Source organism: Rousettus aegyptiacus, unplaced genomic scaffold (genome assembly GCF_014176215.1).
Source record: "Rousettus aegyptiacus isolate mRouAeg1 unplaced genomic scaffold, mRouAeg1.p scaffold_m13_p_8, whole genome shotgun sequence".
NCBI classification, from domain to species: Eukaryota; Metazoa; Chordata; class Mammalia; order Chiroptera; family Pteropodidae; genus Rousettus; species Rousettus aegyptiacus.
Window position 1 is genome coordinate 93770599 of NW_023416311.1, and position 21926 is coordinate 93792524.

A 21926-nucleotide genomic window follows, 5' to 3' on the forward strand; every position below is an offset into this window, starting at 1 on the left:
CCATTTTTCAACCATGAGGTAAAGACCAATAGAATCTCCCAAATGTTAACATAATTAAACTGCTAAATCAGTGGCAGCAACTCTCTAGCTTCAGACTTATCTATACAGAAAATAAATCCCTATTTTTTAAACTATTGTCAATTACATTTTTCTTACATACAGAAGTGCTTATAGCCAAAAGTATTGCTACTTATTTACATAATATTTAGTCCATTCAACAAATACTTGCTTTTACTATGTGTAAGCACTGTTAAAATATTGGATATTTAGCAATGAACAAAACAGATAAATTCATGCACATACAGAGTTTATAGTCAGTGGGAAAAGACAAACCAAAAAAAAAAGAAAGAGAGAGAGAGAGAGAGAGAAGGAGGAGAAGAAAAGGGAGGGAGAAGGGAGGAAGAGGAAGAGAGGGAGGGGGAGAGGAAGAGAGGGAGAGGGAGGGGAGGAAGAAATAAATTTGTAAGTGCAACTGTCAACCAGTTTGGGAAGAAACATATCAGATCCTTGGGTGTTCACAATTCAGTCCCCACGGGTGGGAGCAGAGGCACGTAGGATGCCAGAGAGCAGTCTCTGGCTGAGAGTGTGCAGAAGGCCACGGAAATCAGTCAGCATGGTACATGGAATGAATGAAGAGCCACTCATAAGGAAGAACCATTAATAAGGAAGTCCACTAAGTGGAGATCAGTTAAAAGGGCTATATTGTACCTGAGAATCCCAGAGGAGGAAGACACTGGTTCATAAAGGGGTAAGAGTAAGGAGTTGGGTTGAGTTTTAAAGAGCAAATAGGAGTTCACCAAGCATAGAGAGGAAAGAAGAGCTTTCCAGAGAGAAGAGGATATTAAAGACATAGAGTTGTAATTGAACATGCAGTGGTTGCTAATCACTTCTGTGTGGCTGAAGCCAAAGCTAAGAAGCGGAAAGAAATGAGGCTGAAACTTTAGTTTGAGACACATGTTAAAAAGCTTTATATATCATATCCAGGGTTTTATATTTATGCACTTAGGCAGTGGATTTCAAACATTTTTTAAGCAGTGGATACTCTTTTAAAAAACAAAATCTTATCTAGAATACCTATAAATAAAGTAGGTAAAGGCAGGGCATTCATTTATGCAGTGGAAAGTTGAGTCAGGAATTCTTGTCTGTCTTCTTTTCCTCCATGGCACCCCCCCCAACCTGTCGAACCTTATAAATGGGCAAAATACAACTTGAAAATCCACTAACAGGGGCATCGGAAGACTATGACCTTATTTTTTAAATAAAAATTTTATTGGGGTATAATTCACATGCCCTGCAATTAGCTCAGAGTGAACAATTCAGTGCTATTTAGTATACTCACAGACTTGTGTAACTATATGTGCGTGTGCAACCAGAACCTTTTTTAGAACATTTATATCACCGCTAAGAGAAAGCTCATATCACATCCCCTCTCATCCCTAGGCAACCACTAATCTGCTTTCTGTCTCTATAGATTTGCCTATTCTATTCATTTCATATAAATAAAATCATATAATATTTGGTCGGATAACTGACTGTTACTTGCAGGATGCTTTCAAAGTTCACTCGTGTAGCATGTGTCAGTAATTTGATTCTTTTTTTTTTTTGACAAATATTCTGTTTTATGAATATACTACATTATATTTATCTGTTCATAAGTTGGTAGACATTTGAGCTGTTTTCATTTTTTGGCTATTATAGATAATGCTGCTATGCAAGTTTTGATTAGGACATATGTTTTAATTCCTCTTAGGTATGTCCCCAGGAATAGAAGTGCCAGATCATAACTCTGTTTAACCTTTTGAAAACTGCTGGACTGTTTTCCAAAGCAGCTGTACCATTTTACATTCCTATCAAAAATGTATGAGGGTTCCAGTTTCTCCACATCCTCACCAACACTTGTTATCATCAGTCTTTTTTACTATAGCCATTCAAGAATATAATGTTGTGGTAGCTCAGTGCGACTTTGATTTGCATTTCCAGCAAGACTAATGATGTTAAACAACTTTTCATGGGCTTAGTGGCCATTCGCATATCTTCTTTGCAAACATCTCTATTCAGATCATTTGCCCATTTTAATTGGATTATTTTTTTTTATTAGTAGTAGTAAGACTTCCTCGTGTATTCTAGATCGAAATCTCTTATCAGATATGTGATTTGCAAAAAACATTTCTCTCATTCTGTAGGCTGCCTTTTCATTTTCTTGAAGGCATCCTTTGAAAGCCAATACAATGTTAAATAGTAATGGGGAGAGCAGACATTATTGTCTTGTTCCTGTTCTTAGGGGGAAGCATTCATTCTTCATCATGTAATGTGATGCTTTTTATGGGTTTTTCATAGCTGTCCTTTATTACCGTAAAAAGTTCCTTTGTATTCCTAGTTTATTGAGTGTTTTATCCTGAAAGAGTATTAAATTTTATTAAATAATTTTTCTGAGTTTATTGAGATGGTCATGCAGGTATAGTTCTTTGTTTAAGATGTTTTCATTTATATTCAAAAGTGATATTAGGGTCAGTAGTTTATAAAGGTATAATATATATAATCTTGGAGGTCAGTAGTTTTCTTATCTTGTAACGTCGAATTAGATTTGGTACCAAAATAATAATGGCCTCATAGAATGAGTTAAGAAATATACATGCTCATTTTCATTTTTGAAAGTATTTGTGAAAAACTATTATTAATTTTTCTTTAAATGTTTGGTAGAATTCACTAGTGAAGCCATCTGGGCCTGGGTATTTCTCTGTAGTAGGTTTTTATAATACTAATTCAATCTTTTTACTTGTTCTAGATCTATTCAAAATTTTCATTGTCAGTAGTTGATTTCAGTGGTTTATGTCTTTCTAGGTATCTGTCCATCTCACCTAAGTCATCTAATTTGTTGGCATATAATTATTTGTAGTGGTTCATGATAATCTTTTCATTTCTATAGGGTTACTGGTAATGTCTCCTCTTTGAGACCCAGTTTTATAATTTGAGTCTTTTTTCTTCTTGGTCAGTTTAGCTAATGATTTTTCAATTTTGTTTTGTCTTTCCAAAGAACAAACTTTTGATTTTGTTGATTTTCTCTATTTATTGTTTTTTTTTCTTTATTTCATTTATTTCTACTCTGATCTTTATTATTTTCTTCCTTCTTTTTGTTTTGAGTTTAGTTTGCTCTTCTTTTTCCAGTGTCTTAGGTGAAAAATTATGTTATATTGTTTAGCTCTTCTTTCAAATGTATATGTTTACCAATAAAATTCCCTGTAAGAGTTGTTTAGCTATAATTCATGAGTTTTGGTATGTTTTATCTCCATTTTCATTCATCTCAAAGTATTTTTAAATTTCCATTGTGATTTCTTCTTTGACTCATTTATTTAGGACTATGTTGTTTATTTTGCACATATTTGTGAATATTCCAAATTTCTTTCTGCCATTGATATCTAATTTCACCCCATTGTAGTTGGAGAACATACTTTGTATGATTTCAACTTTTTTAATCCTTGTTAAATTTATGAGGTATATTTTATGGCCTAGTGTATGGTACATTCTAGAGAATGTTCAATGTGCACTCAAGAAGAATGTTTATTCTGCTGTTGTTTGGTGGAATTTTCTATAAATATCTGTTAAATTTAGTTGATATACAATATTCAAGTATTCTATTTCCTTGTTGGTTATCTGTCTAGTTGTTCTATCCATTATTGAAAGTTAAGTATTGAAATAACCAACTATTCTTTTTCTACTTTTTCTTTCAATTTTGTCCATTTTTGCTTCACATATTTTAGGGCTCTGTTGTGTATATATGATGCATATTGGATCGTGTGTTTATAATTGTTATCTAATTCCAAATAATTATAATTTATCATTGTAAATATTCCCTTTCCATTTTTATTTTATTGTCTACTTTTTCTGATATTAATATATAACTCCATTACTCTTGTGGTCCCTGTTTACATGATATATCTTTCAACTTATTTGTATCTTTTAATCTAAAGTGCCTTCTGTAGACAGCATATATTTAGATTGTTTGTTTGTTTGTTTATCCAATCTATGCATTTCAATGGAAGTATTCTATTCATTCACATTTAATGCTATTATTGATATAGTTACATTTATGTCTCACACTTTTTTTTTAATTTTTTTATGCCTGATATCTTTTTGTTGTTGTTCGCCTTTTTTTTCTTACTGCTTTCCTTTCATTAAATGTTTCTAGTGAAACATTTCAATTTAATTATTTTATTATATTTTAATAAGGATTTTAATGATTCTTCTAAGATTTGCCATGTACGTCTTAACTTATCAGCATCTACTTCAGATTTATACTAACTTAATTTCAGTGGGGGACAGAAACATTACTTACATATAACTCTATTCCCATTTCCTTTTTTGGTGCCATTATTGTTATACATAGCACACCTATATATATTTCAAACTTTACAGTCAATTTTTACAATTATTATTTTGCCTAAGTATGTCTGTTAGAGAAGCTGAGAAAAACAAAAAAAAAGTATCTATAGAGAGTTCATTATGTTAACTTTTTTATTTACCATTTGTGTTTTTCTTCATTTGTTCCTGTGAATTCACATTACTATCTGGTGTCATTTCCTTACTCCAGTATAGCTTCACTGCCATTTACCTCCTCTTTGCTGTTATTGTTAAAAATTATATTTCTTTGTTATAGACTCAACACTATATTAGTTTATAAAGTTACTTTTTAAATTAGTTAAAAGGGGGAACTATGCATTTATACTTTCTTTTATAGTTACATTATTACCTTTACTGGCACTCTTTCTTTTTCTATATGAAATCAGATTACCATCTGTGGGTCATTTTCTTTCAACCTGAAGAATTTTTAGTATTTCTTATAGGATGAGACTGCTAACCTCAGATTCTCTCAGTTTTTGTCTAACTAGGAATGTCTTTATTTTGCTTTCCTTTTTGAAATTTATTTCACTTGACCTAAAATGCTTGATTGACTTTTTTTTTTTCCTCTGGTGGGGGTGGAGTACATATAATATATCATTCCACTATCTTCTAGCATCCACTGCCTGATGAAAAGTCAACTGTCATTCTTATTGAGACTCCCTTGTACATTCCAGAGCAGCGAACTGGCCCACTAACATTACACCTCTACCTCTTCTTTACTTCACAATTACAATATATAATTATTGCATGAATACTCAGTAAGGAACTAAAATTTATTGAATACTTACTATATGCAATGAAATGTAAGACTCTCTCATTCAGCTGTCATAATAATCCTGTGAGGTATCTCTATTTTACCTCTAAGGAAACCAGAGCAAAGAGAGGACAATTTCAGTGTCCTCTAGCTAATAAATTGTAGAGCTGAAATTTCAGATCTGACCTTTATGACTCCAGAGCCTGTGCTATTTGCATTACAGCATGCTGCCTTTCTAACTATAGACCTCATAGACCAATGACCAAAGGATGTTCGCGGTAATTTGATTTACATCTTTAATTAGCACCTAATTAGGTTTTATACTTCCATAGGCATTTTGGGGAACATGAAAGATAAATTTCTTGCTTCTGGAAGTTTATAATCTAATTTAACAACAAAGAAAAATTAGTAATAGTGTAAGACAATACATTTGTGAATTATAAATTCTGTGAGAAGTTACAAACCAGTAAATTAATATAAATATGGATGAATCCAAGGAGGTTGAATAGGTTATCTAGAGGTATGTTTTAGGCAGGCAATCTACCATTGATAAGCTCATCGAGGTGAAAATGTGAGTAAAATATTTAAGGGTAAACAGAAGGGAGTCCTGTGTAGAGCTGGGGAGAGAAGAATGGGAGATAATAGTGGGTCGGCGAGTGTCAGGGAGGACCTCAGATCTCAACTGTATGATTAATGCGTCTCAACTGGGTTTTCAGGCATTATAGAAATACAGAAGAATATTGTATAATACTCATTTAAAAAAAATAATTTATTGAAAATAAGTATGTCGGGTATGTAGGAATCAAAAAGTCAGAGATAAGAGCTCATTTCTTTGAGCCAGAGTTGCCAGCCAAGAGTTAACAGTATGCACTCCCAATTAGGAGAGTGTTTTAGAAACCTTGAGAGCAGCACTTGCCACAGGCAGCCTTTCTGCTTTCACTTAAGAGCTGGAAATATGCTGCTTCTGGACACTGTCTAGATCTATGACACTAACCTGTTCAAGCTACAACGAGGTGGTAGAGGATGTACAGATGCATTTGTTCAAGGATTTTATCCCTCTTAAACAAGCAGTTTGTTTAGTGAGTTTTGCCATGACCCTGTTGTGAAGAGCCAGGCTCTTTAGTACTTAAAACATTTTGAAGAAAAGATGTGATGCACATTGAATTGATGCTATTTATGACTGCTTTGGTTTTCTTCTAAGTGTCTGGAATGTCTGCTCAGAGATTATCAACTTGGGGGCTCAAAGGCATTCCCAAGAGAACTTGCCACAAATGGCAGTTCTATCAACACCCGGTTATGAAAAAAGAACAGTATTCTATGACTATTAGGAGAGTTGGCACTATTTATATCACATAAAAAGGTGGCCCAGGTCATCACTATTAGGCCAGCCTTGGTAAATTCATCAGGACATGTGGTTTTCCTCAATGTTGATAAAATGTCTCACCAGCAAAGGATAAAGTTCAAACTCTTAAACTTGTATTCAATGTCCTCTACAGCGTTCTTTTTATTTTTTTACTACTTACCTACAAAAACCTCTATTCTGACCAAACAGCCCAATTCACTATTGCATAAACTTTTTATTTTCTCATTAGTATGTTTTTGTCGGCCTCATCTACAATATCTCCCTTACTTCCCCTCCTTCCCTTTTCTATCCCTTTATTTAAGTCCTGAGTATCCTTTAAGAGGTAGCATGAGGACGGCTTCATAGAGATTATGGGTGGTCTACTGTTTATTCTTGTGGTTGGTTGGTTGGTGTTCTCAGTATAGATTCTGTTTTATGTTTTTAAATGTTCTTTAGATTTGAAACTCCTAAAGGTCAGGAACTGGCTCTCTAACTCTGCACACAACCAAGAGTCCTATATAATTAGGAACTGAAAAATCAATGCTTTATTGATACTGATGTTATGAAGATGAATAGAGGAATGCAATAGGGAGAAGACTTATTGTTTACTCCTAGAAATTTGTTCTATAATTCATAAGAAAAATTTATGTTGATCCAGGTTCCCCTGAAGAATTTGTATAAATGTGTATAATTTACTAGGATGGCCCATCAAGGCTGGGAGAGTAAAGCTAGGTTAGGGTAGCTAGCCGAGATTCTCAAACTAAACTTTTATGACCTTTCCCTGGCTATGAAAAATGAAAAACGAGCTTCTCCAAATGAAGATCACTTTTCTACAAGTGCCTAGTCTTCCTGGAAAGCTGAGGAGAGCTAGCGATGTGTTCCTGTTTTTCTGCCTGATATTGGAGTTTCTGCTGGATATTATAATCTATATCAACATGTGCCAGCATCATGATTGCTATTGTAGTACTCTTCTTGGTGATCCAGATTTCTTTCAGCAAGAGTAGCAGATGCTCCCACTGTCGCCAGGAGTGATAAGCAAGAGCTACATATGCTGACATAAAGCCAGTAAAAACTAGAAACTTGCATCACTCATTGTCTGAATCGTTGACGATGATCTTCCTTTATTTCTTATTTTCCCCCCATTTTTAGGCAATGCTTTTGGCTATCATGAATCAGAATTGTACTATGCACAAAGATAAGTGGTCTGCTACCATTTTGATGAATGTTTCTGGGTAAACCAGGCTTGGCATATAAGTGTCTTGCAACTTGGTATTATAATTGGTTTAAAGGAGACGCTGCTTCTGAGACTGGAATTATTGTAGTCTGTTCCCTATGGCCTATACAGATAGCAAACCAGTGCCTTAATGAATGAAACATAACATATCTAGAAGACTTGAAGTTCAATCTAAAACCAGATGCTATATGGTCCCATCTTTTATCAACTAACATGCAAAAAGTAGATAAAATGCTTTTTTCTTTTTCTTTTTCTTTCTTTTTTTTTTACATTTTGCTCTGTCTTGTGGTAATATGTTATGAGGATGGTAGAAGTATATGCACCATTTAATACCAAACCACCACGGAGGTTTGGTACTCAGCTTTGGAAAAGATTCATCGGCCACCACCAACTCATCATGTGCTATGAAACATCAGGCATGGTAACAGGAAAACGCTTGAAGAGGTTAGACTATACATAAATATTTGTAGCCTGCTGAGGTGTTTTCCCAATTGTAAAAATGTTAGAGAAAATATGAAGAAAATGTGCACCATCCGCTTAGAGAAAGAATGCTTTATATTCTATGCCAATATTTCTTTCTCCTTTTACTTTCTTACTTTTTTTTAGTATTAGGAATTAAAAATATGTTGTGCAGCCTTAGGTAGAATATGATCCAGTGACAAAAATAATTGTGACTTTGTCTAACTTCTAATCTGTCTTAACTGTTTTCTTTACCTGTATGCACGATTGGCTTCTGGGTAAAGAACCTCACTTGTTACCACCCACCTTTTTGATTGGTATTGACTAAATCATACTCTGAGTCCTCCTGGGGGATCTTCTGTTGAGTAAAGTTATTTCCTTTACTAGATTCTTCCCAGTATGGTGCCTGTAAAACATTCTGAATTTTTTGGTTGTTATCAAAACAGTCTCCTAAGCCCACGGTCTGGGTTCTGATTTGGATTGGAGAGTTGCAGTTTCATAAGGATCAAATGAATGTGCATTTCTGGAAGGAAGGAACATTTTTTGTGGTCATGGCAAATGCCACTGGACATCACCAGTTTTAGACTTAGGGGCATCTGAGAAGAATGTGATATTTTTCCATATTTTAGCTGCTTTTTGAAGCTAAGTTCCTTCAGTCAGTGGCATGCTCTCATACTGGAACGATTTTTTGCTTAGTGTGATTATAGATATACTTGGTCATACTTCAGCCCCCACTAGTTGGGAGCTCCCTGAATTAAATATGTACACTGAATCTGGCCTATGTAATTACTGAAAATAAGAAATTGAATGCAGATGTATTGCAGTCTCTGCTTAGATTCAGGCACTACTCTCAAGGTTAAGAAAGGGACAAGGGAGAATATGCACGAAGACAATTTACCAAGGATTAGGCTGCATCTTTTTTTCTGTGTCTGGTTTAAAGAATCTCAGGACTTTCTTGAAAGGGATATATGGAAATTGTGGGTAAAAGCATGGATGATTTAGTGATGAAATAAAGAGAAGAGAATGGAAATAAATGGGGATATAGATTAATTTGGTGACAGAACAGGAAACTTTGGTAGTAGATATACATTTCTAACAACTTCTTTTTATATTTGCTTTGAAATAATTTCAAACTTGGAAAAAATTACAGTAACGGTACATACAGAAAAACTCCTTTATTCCCTCACGCAACTTCTCAAAATGTTAATATTCATTTGTTCTCTCGCTTTCCTTTTTAACCCTCCATTGTATATTTTTCAAAAAAAACAAGAAAATTCTCCTACATAACCAAATGCAGACATCCAAAGAAATCAGTGGTCTTACAGCACTACTATCCTATCTACAGACCTTATCATATTTCAGCTTTACCAGATTGTGTCTCCTTTTGCCTTCTGATCCAGCGTCCAATTCAGATCAGGAGCTACATTTAGTTGTCGTATCTTTTTAGGCTCTTCGGCTCATAACAGTTCCATGATCTGGTTTTCATGATCTAGAGTTTTGAGACAGTAAGGCCTTTCATTTTGAAGGGTGTTCTTCAAAGCTGGGTCCATCTGATATTTATTTGAGACCAGCGCCAGGTCATGCTTTCTTGGTGAGAATCCTACAGAAGTGATGCCGTGTTCTTCCCTATGTGTGACGTTAGTGTGTGCACAATGTCTGTCTCTCCATTTCTCTACTAGTGAGGCTACCCTTAATCACCGGGTAAGTTATCATCTGCCAAATTGCTCCACTATAAAGTCACCATTTTCCCACCTTGATAATTCCTCAAGTATTTGTGGTTGGGAGGAGGTATTCCAAGATTATGCTGATGTTCTTTTCTGTAACAAAGCTTCACTCACTAAGCTACTAAGCTTAGCATCTACTAAGGAATCTGTTCTGAATAAACCACCACTATGACTATTGCCAAATCTGTATTTATTAGTTGGTATCCTATACTAAGGAAAAGTTTCCCTTTGTAGTAGTCTGGGTTCTCCAGAGAAACAGAACTGCTACAGACTGAATATTTATGTCTCACCCCTACCCCCCGACCCTGCCCATTCATAGCTTGGAACCCTAACCCCAAATGTGATGTTTAGAGGTAGGGACTTTGAGAAGTAATTACAGTTATTTGGGCCATAAGGGCAGAACCCTCATGATGGGACTCGTGCTCTTATAAAACGAAGAGGAGACATGGAATCTCTCTCTGGATGCACACACCAAGGAAGGTCATAGAAAGACATAACCAGTAAAAGAGCTCTTAACTATGAACTGAATCATGCTGGTACCCTTATCTCAGACTTCAGCCTCCAAACTGTGAGAACTAAGCATTTGTTGTTTAAGCCACCCAGTCTGGTGTTCTGTTATAGCAGCCTGAACTAAGATAAGAACGTGTGTGTGTGTGTGTGTGTGTGTGTGTATGTGTGTGTGTGTGTGTGTGTGTGTGTAAATTTAGACAGACAGACAGATTTATTATGTTTATTATAAGGAATTGTCTCACATGATTATGGAGGCTGAGAAATCTGATCATCTACCCAAGAGAGTCAATGGTATAGTTTCTGTTGGCACCTAAAGGCCTGAGGACCAGGAAAGCTAATGATGTAAATTTTCAGATTGCGTTCAAAGTTCTGATAATCAGAAGAGATAATAAAGTAAGTTCTAGTCTGAGTCCAAAAGCAGGAGAAGGCCTATGTCTTAGCTCAAAGATAGACAGGCAGAGGGAGCAAATTGTTTCTTACGCTCCCTTTTTTGTTCTACTCAGGCCTCCTACAGATTGGAAAAGACTCACCCACATTAGGGAGGGCAATCTGTTTTACTTCGTCTGCTGATTCAAATGTTGATTTCATCGAAGAATGCCCTCACAGACAGACCCAGAATAATGTTTAACCAAGTATCTGGGAACCCTGTGGCTCAGTCAAGTTGACACATGAAATTTGCTATCATAAGTCCAACCCTTGTCAACTCGGCACCATATTAATCTCCAAAGAAAGACACAAACAAGGTCAAAATTTCACCTAATATGGTGTACCTATCCTGCATATAACCAAAACCACACTAACCCCTTCCCCAGAAAAAGAGGTAAAGTCCTTGAGTGATGTTTACTCTTCTACTCGATATTCAGTGAAGTTAACAATATGTTAAATGCTATGATAGAAAGTCAGTATATTTTATCATGGGATGGGGGGAACAAAAGATTCTGTGTATAAATATATTCACAACGAAATAGAGAGGAAATACTCATGACAATTACAGTCCTCATTTCTCTAACTATTCACATAGTAACAGTTGGTATTTCTAACTTCTTTTCACCTAGTCTGTATTACCTTCACCTTAGCAAACACCTCAGCTGGTGGAGTGACTCAAACTTTCATTCTTAAAGGGTTTGGGCCATTAAGAATTAGTAGTCCTGCCAGGATTGAGTTGTTATAGTTTTCCTCTGACCTTAATTACAGAAATGGTAGTACTAAGAGATGCCCTAAGGGATCTCCTGTATTCCAGACACACTTTTCCTTACCTCCACTGTGGAGTAGGAGGCCAATTTTTTCCTTGGTAATCAGGATCCAATCACTCCAGGCAACGCAGTAACTCCCTTCTTTGCTTATTGATGCCCAGGCTTGAGGGAGTACAAAGGGTCCAGGTGATAATCTTCATTTCCAGTTCAATGAAATCATTGTTGTGTCTCCCAGTAGAAGCATTACTCCCTTTGGAACTAAGACCTCTAGGCCAGCAGAGAATAAGGACATGGGAAAAGGAAGCGAAATTTTGCTAATGAGTCAGTAGGGGTAGTAGTGAGAGGTGCCACTCCCATTTCCACTCCTTGATTCCTAGAACCATCAATCCCAGCTACGGGAGGAACAGCACCATATATTGGACGCTGATTCAGAGCATATGCGGACTTCTAGGAAACCTTGCTACAGCCCTGCATGTTATTAGCAGCTAACTGGTGCTGCAACTGAGCCTTCAAAAAGCCATTTCACCATTCTATTACGCCAGTTGCTCCAGAATAGTGCAGAAGATGATAAGACCAGTGAATTCCATGAACGTGGGCCCATAGCCACACTTATTTTGCTGTGAAGTGAGTTCCTTCATCAGAAGCATGCTGTGTAGAATATCATGACTGGATAAAACATTCTGTAAGTCCATGGATAGTAGTTTTAGCAGAAGCAGTGATACAGGGAAGGCAAATTCTTATCTGGAGTAAATTTCTATTCCAGTAAAAACAAAATGCCCCCCTTTCATGACAAAAGTGATACAGTGTAATCAACCTGCCACTAGGTAGGTGGCTGATCACCCAAGGAATGATGTCATACTGGGAACTCAATGCTGGTCTTTGATGCTGGCAGATTGGACACTCAGCCATGGCTATTCCATATTGACCTTGGTGAGTGGAAGTCCATGTTGCTAAGCCGATGCATAACCCCCATCCCAGCCACCATGGCCACTTTGTTCATGAGTCTATGGAGAGATGACAGGGGTGGCTGGGGAAAGAGGCTGACTAGTAGCTATAGAACGAGTCATCCTATACACTTTATTATTAAAAATCCTCTTCTGCTTAGGTCATCCTTTGGTGAACATTTATAGGTAATACAAATATCTCACATTTTTTGCCCACTCAGAGAGGTCTATCTATATCCCTCTTCCCCAAATGGCCTTGTTACAAATTTTCCAATCATGTTCCTTCCAAGCCCTTGACCATCCAGTCAAACCATTGCCTACAGCCCATGAGTCGGTATATAATCATACATCTAACCATTTCTCTTTCCAAGTAAAGTAAACAACCAGGTACACTGCTCAAAGTTCTGCCCACTAAGAAGATTTCCCTTCACCACTGTCCTTTAAGCATATCCCAGAAATAGCCTGCAATGCTGCAGCTGTCCACTTTTGGGTTGTGCAAAATCATCTGTCAACCAGGCCTGAATCTTCTCTTATGTCAACTAACCGTAATGAACTCCTCATGAGACCATAGGCGCAGGCTGGGATAGTGAAGGCAATGTGGCAGGAGTCGGGGCCATGGGCATTGGAGCCGCTTATTCTTGTAATTTACTTGCGCCTTCTCAAGCTCGATCTCATGTGTACCACTTCTATGTGATCGTGGAGTACTGCTGTGCACACCCAACTTTATGGCTTAGTGGATCGGATAACACTCGGTTTTTGATGGGCAACTCACATTGCATAGTAATTTGGTGGCCTATAGCTAGACATTCAGTCTCCACTTAGGCCCAGTGACAGTCCAAGAGCTGTTTCTCAAGAGGAGAGAAGTTATCTATGTAGAATGGCAGGACTTGGCTCCAAAATCCTAAGAGCTTGTCCTGCAGTTTACCTCTTGAGGCCTTCCAAAGGCTCCAAACAGCATCCCTACCTGAAACACGCTCTCACACACACACATGCAAAGTGTTTAACCAACTATCTGAGCACCCTGTGGTCCAGTCAAGTTAACACATAAAATTGACCATCATGCTCCATCTCATTCACACACTCATTTATACCAGTATGGACTCATGGATTCTAATTTCTTCAGTGGGTTTACATTAATATTATTTTGGTGCTCAAATTGTCCCAGATTTGTTTGTGACAGCAAATTTATACTGATGTTGTTACTTGACACACTTACATTTTTCTTTTGGGAAATGTATTACTTTCTGACACAATAGATATTTAAGGTTCAGTTTGTACTTTTCCTACTCCAGCTCTGAAATTCAGTTGTTTCTCTAAGAAAGCCTGGTTCCTTTTAGCAAAGCATGGTATTTAGAAATGATTATCTTGGTGTTTAATTTGCTTATTGCTATTGGGATATTGCTGTTGCTAGACCCACTTAGCAGAGAGAGCCAGGAAAAATATCTGTGTATGCATATATACACACATACATTTATACATTTAACTCTACCTAAGCATGTATGTGTGTGTATACATACATATATATACATGTTTATATATATACATGTTTATATATATACACATATGTGTGTGTGTGTGTATGTAGGTATTTGTTTAAAACCATGAGTTTCCAGCAACACATAAATACTTTCAATTCTAATCCAATACTTAACACCAATACTCACCTAAGAATGTTCCTTCAAATAGTCCCCTTTCTATATTTGTAAATCCGTTCTCTGTTGTCAAAGTATTTACTAGCATGCTCTATTGCACCTGCATTTAGCCAATCTTCCAATCATACTAGCCGCCTACTCAGCCCCTCGCCCCACTGCTGCTGCTTCGGCTTTTCTGTCCTCGCCTTGGTCCTTGGGCATGCTGCCACCTCCCCCTCTCATGATCTCACCGCCACCTCCTATGGGAGGGAACGGTAGAGAACTTCAGTGACTTCTCACTATAACATTTTTCAATACAGTGATACAGTAATTTTTAATATAATAATGTTTAATACAGAATACGTTGGTTTAATATTCGCAAATTTAGATAGTCACAAGAGTTCCCCAAGGTCAATGTAGAATGAATAATTCAGCTGAGGAATGAATTCACGTTAAACATGCAGAGGTGGGTTTAAGAGGAAGTCATTTGCCATGGTAGTTTTAAACATGTCCACAAATACTTTGCTACTCTTTCCATCAAATGAGGGCTCTTCCCATGAATAAGAGCTAGCCTTAATGACTTGCTATTAACAAATATGATATAGCAGAAATGACATCACATGATGTACAAGGCCGAATCATATAAGGTGATATGGCTTTTGTTTGTGTTTCTCTTGGGATGCTTTCTCCTGGAACTCAGCCACCATGCTGCGAGGAAACCCAGGCCACATGGAGAGTCTATGTATAGGTGTTCTGGCCAACATCCTTTCTGAGGTCTCAGCCAAAGGCCAGCGTTAACTGCCAGACATGCGAGATGATTCCAGCCCCCAACCATTGTCTGACTACAACCACACAGGATACGCTGAGCAAAGCCTGCCCAACTGAGCCCAATCAAGCCCTGAGAGATAATGATAATGAAACAATTGTGGTTGTTTTAGGCTACTGAATTTTGGATGATCTATTACACAACAGTAGATAATGAAAACATTTATCTAATGACTGTATCCACTTGTTCAAAATCTGATCTCAACACAGTTTTGCCTTTACATTATAGTAACTTTTAATTCTTGTAACAATTCTATTAAGTAGACATTAAAATCCCCAATTTTTAGAGTTGAAGAGTAATATGTTAGAATAGAAACTTGGAAAATTAAGTCCTAGACTATTTTGAGGGTTTGCTACAATTCAGGGGTTTTTTTTTTCAAGATCTAAAACCTCAATTTCCCCAAAGACACCTTGAATCATCCATCCCCTTTGACTTTTGTGCAACATTTGAAACCACATAGCACCACTTTCTTGAAGAGATTCTCCTTTTTTCTAGCTTTCATAATGTTATATTGGCCTATTTTTCCATTCGCGCATCCAACAATTTCTTCTCTACCTTCTTAACTCTTCTTCCTCTCCCCACTTCCCAGGATGCAGTCTGACATACTCTGCTCTCTTTCCAGTCTTTCTCAGAAGTCTTCTTCTCTCATTGTAATTATCATTTCTAAACAGATGACTTTCTCTCTCTGTATTTACAGCCCTGATTTTTTTTTTTGTATTTGTGTTTGTCAGCTAATAATGTCCACTTAAAAGCCTCAGCATCATCACAAAATATACTGGGCACCAGAAACATACTTTTAACTTTCTCATCAAAATGGCTCCATCTTTTGATTTACTTATTCTAGTCTTTGGCATTATTATTTTCTTAGTATAACCAAATTTTAAACCTCAGAATTCTTTGATTAATCCTTTTTACTTTTTCTTTTCTTTTCTTTTCTTTTATAGTGAGTCATGAAGTTTTGATTCTTTTTGTCCTTTCTGCTGTATTTGACATAACCTCTACCTTAGCAATTGCCTCCTAACTGGTTTCTGGGCTTCTAACTTGTTTCTTCCCTAAGCTGTCCTGCTTATTATTACCAGCTCATATCACTAAAATATTACATCAAATCCTGATCGAAAACTTCCAAAAGCATCCCATTATGTAGGAGATAAAGGTTCTTCATAATATGAACACAAACTGTCCTCCAATTTATCTCATCACCTAATCCCAGCCTCAGTCAAATCGGTCTACTCAGTCCCTTAAATATTTCATGTACAGGTTTACCACTTCAACTTCATTTCCTTTGCTTTTTTAGAATCCCTTCTCTCTCCCCCCGCAACCCCTGTCTCCCTATCTCTCCCCACTTCCTTCTCTGCCTCTGTCTCTGTTTCTCTTCAATTCTGACCCTCCATGAATTTCTACCAAGCCAAAAAGGGCTATGAAAAAAGTTATTTAGGCCAAATTAAAAGGAAATATGTATGTATGTGTGTACGGGGAGGGGGGGGCGTTTTACTTTACATACAGTGGCCATCGAATTCCTTTGTCGTAGGGTGACATTTGATTAGAGATCTGGAAAAAATTATCAGAGAGCCACAGAGATATCTGATGGAAGATAATTCCAAGCAGAGGGAAGAGCAAATGCAAAGGCCCTGAAGCAGAACATGCTTGGCATGGTCAAGAAACAAGGAGGACGCGCGAGCTAGAGTACAGTGAGCAAGGGAAGAGTTAGGAGATGAGGTCGGGGAAGGTGGGGCGTGGCTTTTTTGGATGGTGACAGTCATTCTACAGACTGTGGTTTGAATCTGTGTAAGATAACCACTGGACTGGAGAATTTGTAAATAACATGCTAAAATGAAACTTTGATTATCTAGCTGTCCCTTCTCTGGAAATGCCAGGAATATGGAAATTCTTCATAAAATCAGTAAAACCATCTTCCTTTGAAACAAACCCAGTTAACCTGTGGATCATTGGATTCAAATCACAGTATGTTCACATTTGGAGATTTCAAAATTTTATGTGTTTGTTTCTTAATTTTGTCTCGCTTTTTTTTTTTTTTTGCTTTGATTTTACTGTTTGTAAAATAAAAAAATAACAATTTTTATTGTTTAAAGTAACCCATATACACAGTTTAAAAGTCAAATGTTGCTCTAAGCGTATAAAAGAAATCATGCTTCTTTCCTCTCCCTTTCTTGCCTCTGACTCCTGCTTTCTAGTGGTAACCATTTTCATTCAACTTTGTAATCTATTTTTATGTATTCCTAAATAATATGTTTAGACTGCCATTTCTGGATTGTTTTTCAGTTTTAGATTTTATCGGTTTATTTTCTACTGAAGAATAGAATGACACATCCTTCTCCTACCAACCATGTATGTGTCTCATTTCCCCTCCACTTTCTTTCCTATATAGTTTTCCCAGTTTTTGAATGAGTCGTTATTCAGTGTTTATATTATTACAGCCATGCATGTTGACCATGTTGTATACTATGATTATTTTTCTTGCTTATGCAACTTTTCTTTTTCTTTCTTTTCTTTTTTTTTTTGTAATAATTTCTGTTGTTTTTGTACTTGTCTATGTATTTATGTTATTAATGCTTCCCCAATTCTCCAAACGCACTTTAAAATTAATCTTACCTTCTTTTCTATATGGCCAAATGTAACAGGTAACCTGTCAGTTTGTCTGTTTGTTTGTTTCATTGGGAAAAAAAACAAAACAAACCATCCCTTCTAGACCCCTTTGTCCTTTTGTCCCAATCTGGAAAGGTCGTTCTCTAAAATTATTGCCTATTGTCACTCTTGGACTTCCTCACCATTCTGGCAATTCTCCATACTCTAATCCCAGGAAAAAAGTGCCTTTTGCCTTTCTTTTATACAACAGCCTCTACTTTTTAGATTCCTTCTTTTCCTTTTTGCCCCCTCCCCAATTTTTAGGGTGTTGTTTTATATACTCTAGTGATTGCCTAAGAAAGATGTCATAACAGTTACATTTTTTGACCTTATATACCTGAAAATATATTTATTTATCTTTATATTTCATTGATAATTTGGTGTTGAATTCTGGGTTACAGATTTTTTTTTCACTTGGTTCAAAAAGCATTGCTCCATTGTCATCTAACATTTATGTTCTCATGGAGAAGTCTGATACTTTGATTCCTAATCCTTTGTTAATTTCTGGTGTTTAGCATGAAGTGAGGGGGGACCGCTCCTTCCTTCACACTCTCAACTTATCTACCTGTTTTAGGGCCTTCTCATTATCCCTATTTTCATCTCTCGTTCCTCTTAATTTGACCCTTTCTGGGGTTTGCAGCATGAACTTTTCCTACACTTAGTTGTCATTGCTTTCTGTTGGCATTTAAGTTTTAACTTTATCTTCTTTGTTAAGTTAGAGACCACTCAATCATCCATTTTCCGTCTTCCAAAATTATGTTTAAATCTCTGTAAGTTTCCACTCGTTTTTTTTTTTTTTTTAGTGGAATGGATACTTTTTAGAAATTTCTTTGGATTGATTTCTGGACACTGCAGCAATAAATATGTGTTCTATATGCTGTAATTAACAGGAAGTTAAAGACTTCAGCATTTTAAGATATAAACCTATCTCTCCAACTTTGCATTTTGTTTCTTTTTAAAGAGATCGATTTCCATATGCAAACTACAATAGAGCATATTCTCTAATAGTGCAAAGTAACATTTGCTAATATAAAGGCATTAGACAGGAGTTGAATTCATGGAAATCAAATCAACACATGTTCATCAAGGTCTGCCATGATAGTATAAGGCATCAAGAGAATATAAAAGAAATAAATGATATGGCCTCTCCTTCCAAGGAGTTTACCATCTTGTTCAGATGGCAAAATGTACACACCATCCATTGAGAAAGTTAAAGATTTCATCAGAAACAAAAAATACTAGAAATGGACTTGAACAAAAAATCGGATGATTTTAGTAAATGGAATAGATAAGGTAGGTGCTTCTAAAAAGAATGAGAATGTATGAATAAAGACATGACTTTAAACATAAAATAATTTTCAAAATAAAATGCATTTCTAACACTAAAAATTTCATACCTATTTTGGGGGGATTTTAAAGGTAATAGCAATAATTGATTTCAACAAAATGTTAGTAACTTCAAATATTTGCAGTCATTTTAGAAATGGATATCATGGCCTTAAAATGGGTTTTTCTTCACACAAATTCTTTGAGTCTTTCTGTTTCTGCTACATGATTTGAAGTGGAGATTGGCCCCTGTGTCTGGCAAACCTAGGCTTAATTGGATTAGCAAATGCAAGTCTAGAATTTTAAATACCAAATTTGTGCGCATTCTTGGCATTCTAAACCCATTGGAGGCATTTTGGAATGCTTGAAAGTCTCCAAAGGGTTCAGACTAACCAATCTACCCACTCGGGCAAAAATTTCAACCTAAGGAGACTGCGTTTTAATTTTAAAATGATTCCCAGTTTCTTAGTATACCACTTCAGTTTAGCCCTTTGTATATGAGCCTGAGTGCATCAGAGAATATGCCCCTATTCATATCTTATCTATCTCCCTAGATACTTCCAACGGCCTTCATTTATTCATTTTCCATTTCCCCCAATTGATAAGTGATGCTGAATTTAATTTCCACATTCAGACATTTGAATTCTCACCTAATTTTGGCCCTCAGTGAGGTAAGAAAATGTTAATATCTCTTCCCTTCCACTCTCATCTTTAGCATTCTGGGGGTTTAGTTGACTTGCCTTTCTGATGTTTAACTTAAATCGCTGATAGCCTTTGATTCTTTGTTAATGTTTAATTCAAATCCGCTGCTCTGCCAGGAAGCTTTTTCTAATTATTTTAGTCTGTGTTAACTCTACATCATCTGAATTTTTATTTTATTTACAACAGATGCAGACACTTTAGCATGTAATTTTTCTCTAATAGTATGATGTGTATTTCATATAATCAATTTCCCTAGATCGAAAAATATTTTTGAAGACGGCATATTATATATAGTGTGTAACTTTACTGATAATTCAATCCTTTATTTAGACATCTATAAAGTGTATCAGTTAGTTTTACTGCAACCGACTGTAACCAGCTGTAACCATGCTTCAGTTGGGGTAGCCTTAGTTAATAAAAACCATCCTTCGAGACATATATGTTGCCCTAAAAAATACATTCTGTGACTAGATTTTTGAATCTGAAAAATATTTTCATCTCAGAAGGTAATTTTCTGTCCCAGAAAAATATTTCCATTCCAGAATTCTTGAAATTCATGGATAAAATGTTTTCAGTTATTGAACAGTGTGTTTGGCAAGTGGAGTTTTGCAAAGAGAAAAGGAGCATCAAGGCTGCAGCCTCTTCTTTGACAATTCTTTGCACAATTCCTTCCTTCTACCCTGTTTGACTTCCAGGTGGTAGCTGGGTCTAAGCAAAGGCTGAGTGACAACACCCCATTTGCGTTCTCACTATCACACTCTGGGTTTCATGTTACTCAGGATTTGAAGACCAGTCACTGCATTTTTTTTTTTTTTTTTTTTTTTTTTTACCAAAAGAGCAATAGACAAAAGAAGGAAGGAAGGGAGAGAGGGAGAAAGGGAAAAAGGAAATCATTTATCTCAAGTCATACTTTGTGATGTTTGTTGCTTTCTTAAAGATAGATATAAATTGTAAATTTGAAACCTGTATAATAATTAACCAATATTACCCCAGTAAACTTAATAAAATTTTTTTAAAGATGGTTATGGAAGAGGGGTTAGATTTTGGAGCTTGGAGCCTCTTCTACCTTTTAATTCCTTCCTCCTTGATTTTCCCTGAATAGTCAATAGGTGTTTCCTTATCTTATGTGAGTTGCGTCTATTTCTATTCAGGTCCTGGAGGCTCAGCTTCCCTGAAATGAGCTTTTAAAATCTTGTCTTCATAAAGGTAGGCCTTTTCCTACCAGCTGAATTTCCTACCGGCTGCCAAGAATATTAGTTTCTTGATATCCTTAGACTTTAAGATTCCTTGGTTTATTTAGAACATTCTTAAAATTAACCTGAACACCCAGTCTTACACAATTTCACATTGGAGTGGAAGACACTTGATGTTTGGTTCCATGAGGTATCTTGTGGCCATATATACCTCCAGCATTTCAAGATGTACCCTCACAAATGTGACCTTTCATGGGAGCAAAAATATGTTGGGAAGCTTAGTAACTTCAGGAACATTGCTTCGTGTTTGAAGTGTCATGTATTATTACCATAGTAGGTAACCTTTCTTAAACATTTACTAAGGCTATGCACTGGGCTATCTCTGTTTCCTATAAGGATTCTGTAAGGTCCTTGTATTTCTTTCCTCTTGTAACAAATTATTGTAAAGTGGATAGCTTAAAACGCCCTGTTCTCTCATAGTTCTGGAGGCCGGAAGTTGGAAATTAAGGTATCTGCAGGGCCACGCTCCCTCTGATGGCTCTAGGGAGCCATCTTTCCTTGCTTCTTTCAACTCCCAGTGTCTCAGACATTCCTTGGCTTGTGACTGAAAAATTACAGTCTCTACCTTTGTCTTCACATGACCTTATCTACCTGTGTGCCTCTCCTCCATGTGTCTCTTATGAGAACACTTGTCATTAGATTTATGACCCACCCAGAAAATCCTGATTGATCATACCTCAAGATCCTTAACTTAATTACATCTGCAAATATCCTTTTCCAAATAAGATCACATTCATAGGTTCCAGAAGTTAGGAGGTGGATATGTGTGGGCCACCATTTAACTCATTACAGTCATTTAAGCTTTTTTTAATGGCCGAAGAAACTAAGGTTAAGAGAATTCACATGGCTTGGTCAAGATTAGATAAACAGAATTTGAATCTGGCTTAATCTCCCATCAAAATTTGTGGTATATCTATCATACTGTCTCTTATGTGAAGCTCTCTGAATTGAATGTATACCTTGATATAGTCAGCAGTTTATAAATGT

At 36.3% G+C, this 21926-nt stretch overlaps 1 pseudogene; it reads right to left on the minus strand.

Moving 5' to 3' along the window:
- The window catches only part of LOC118606914, a 28855-nt pseudogene extending 14444 nt beyond the window's left edge, over positions 1 to 14411 (minus strand).
- Positions 14412 to 21926: the final 7515 nt, after the last annotated feature.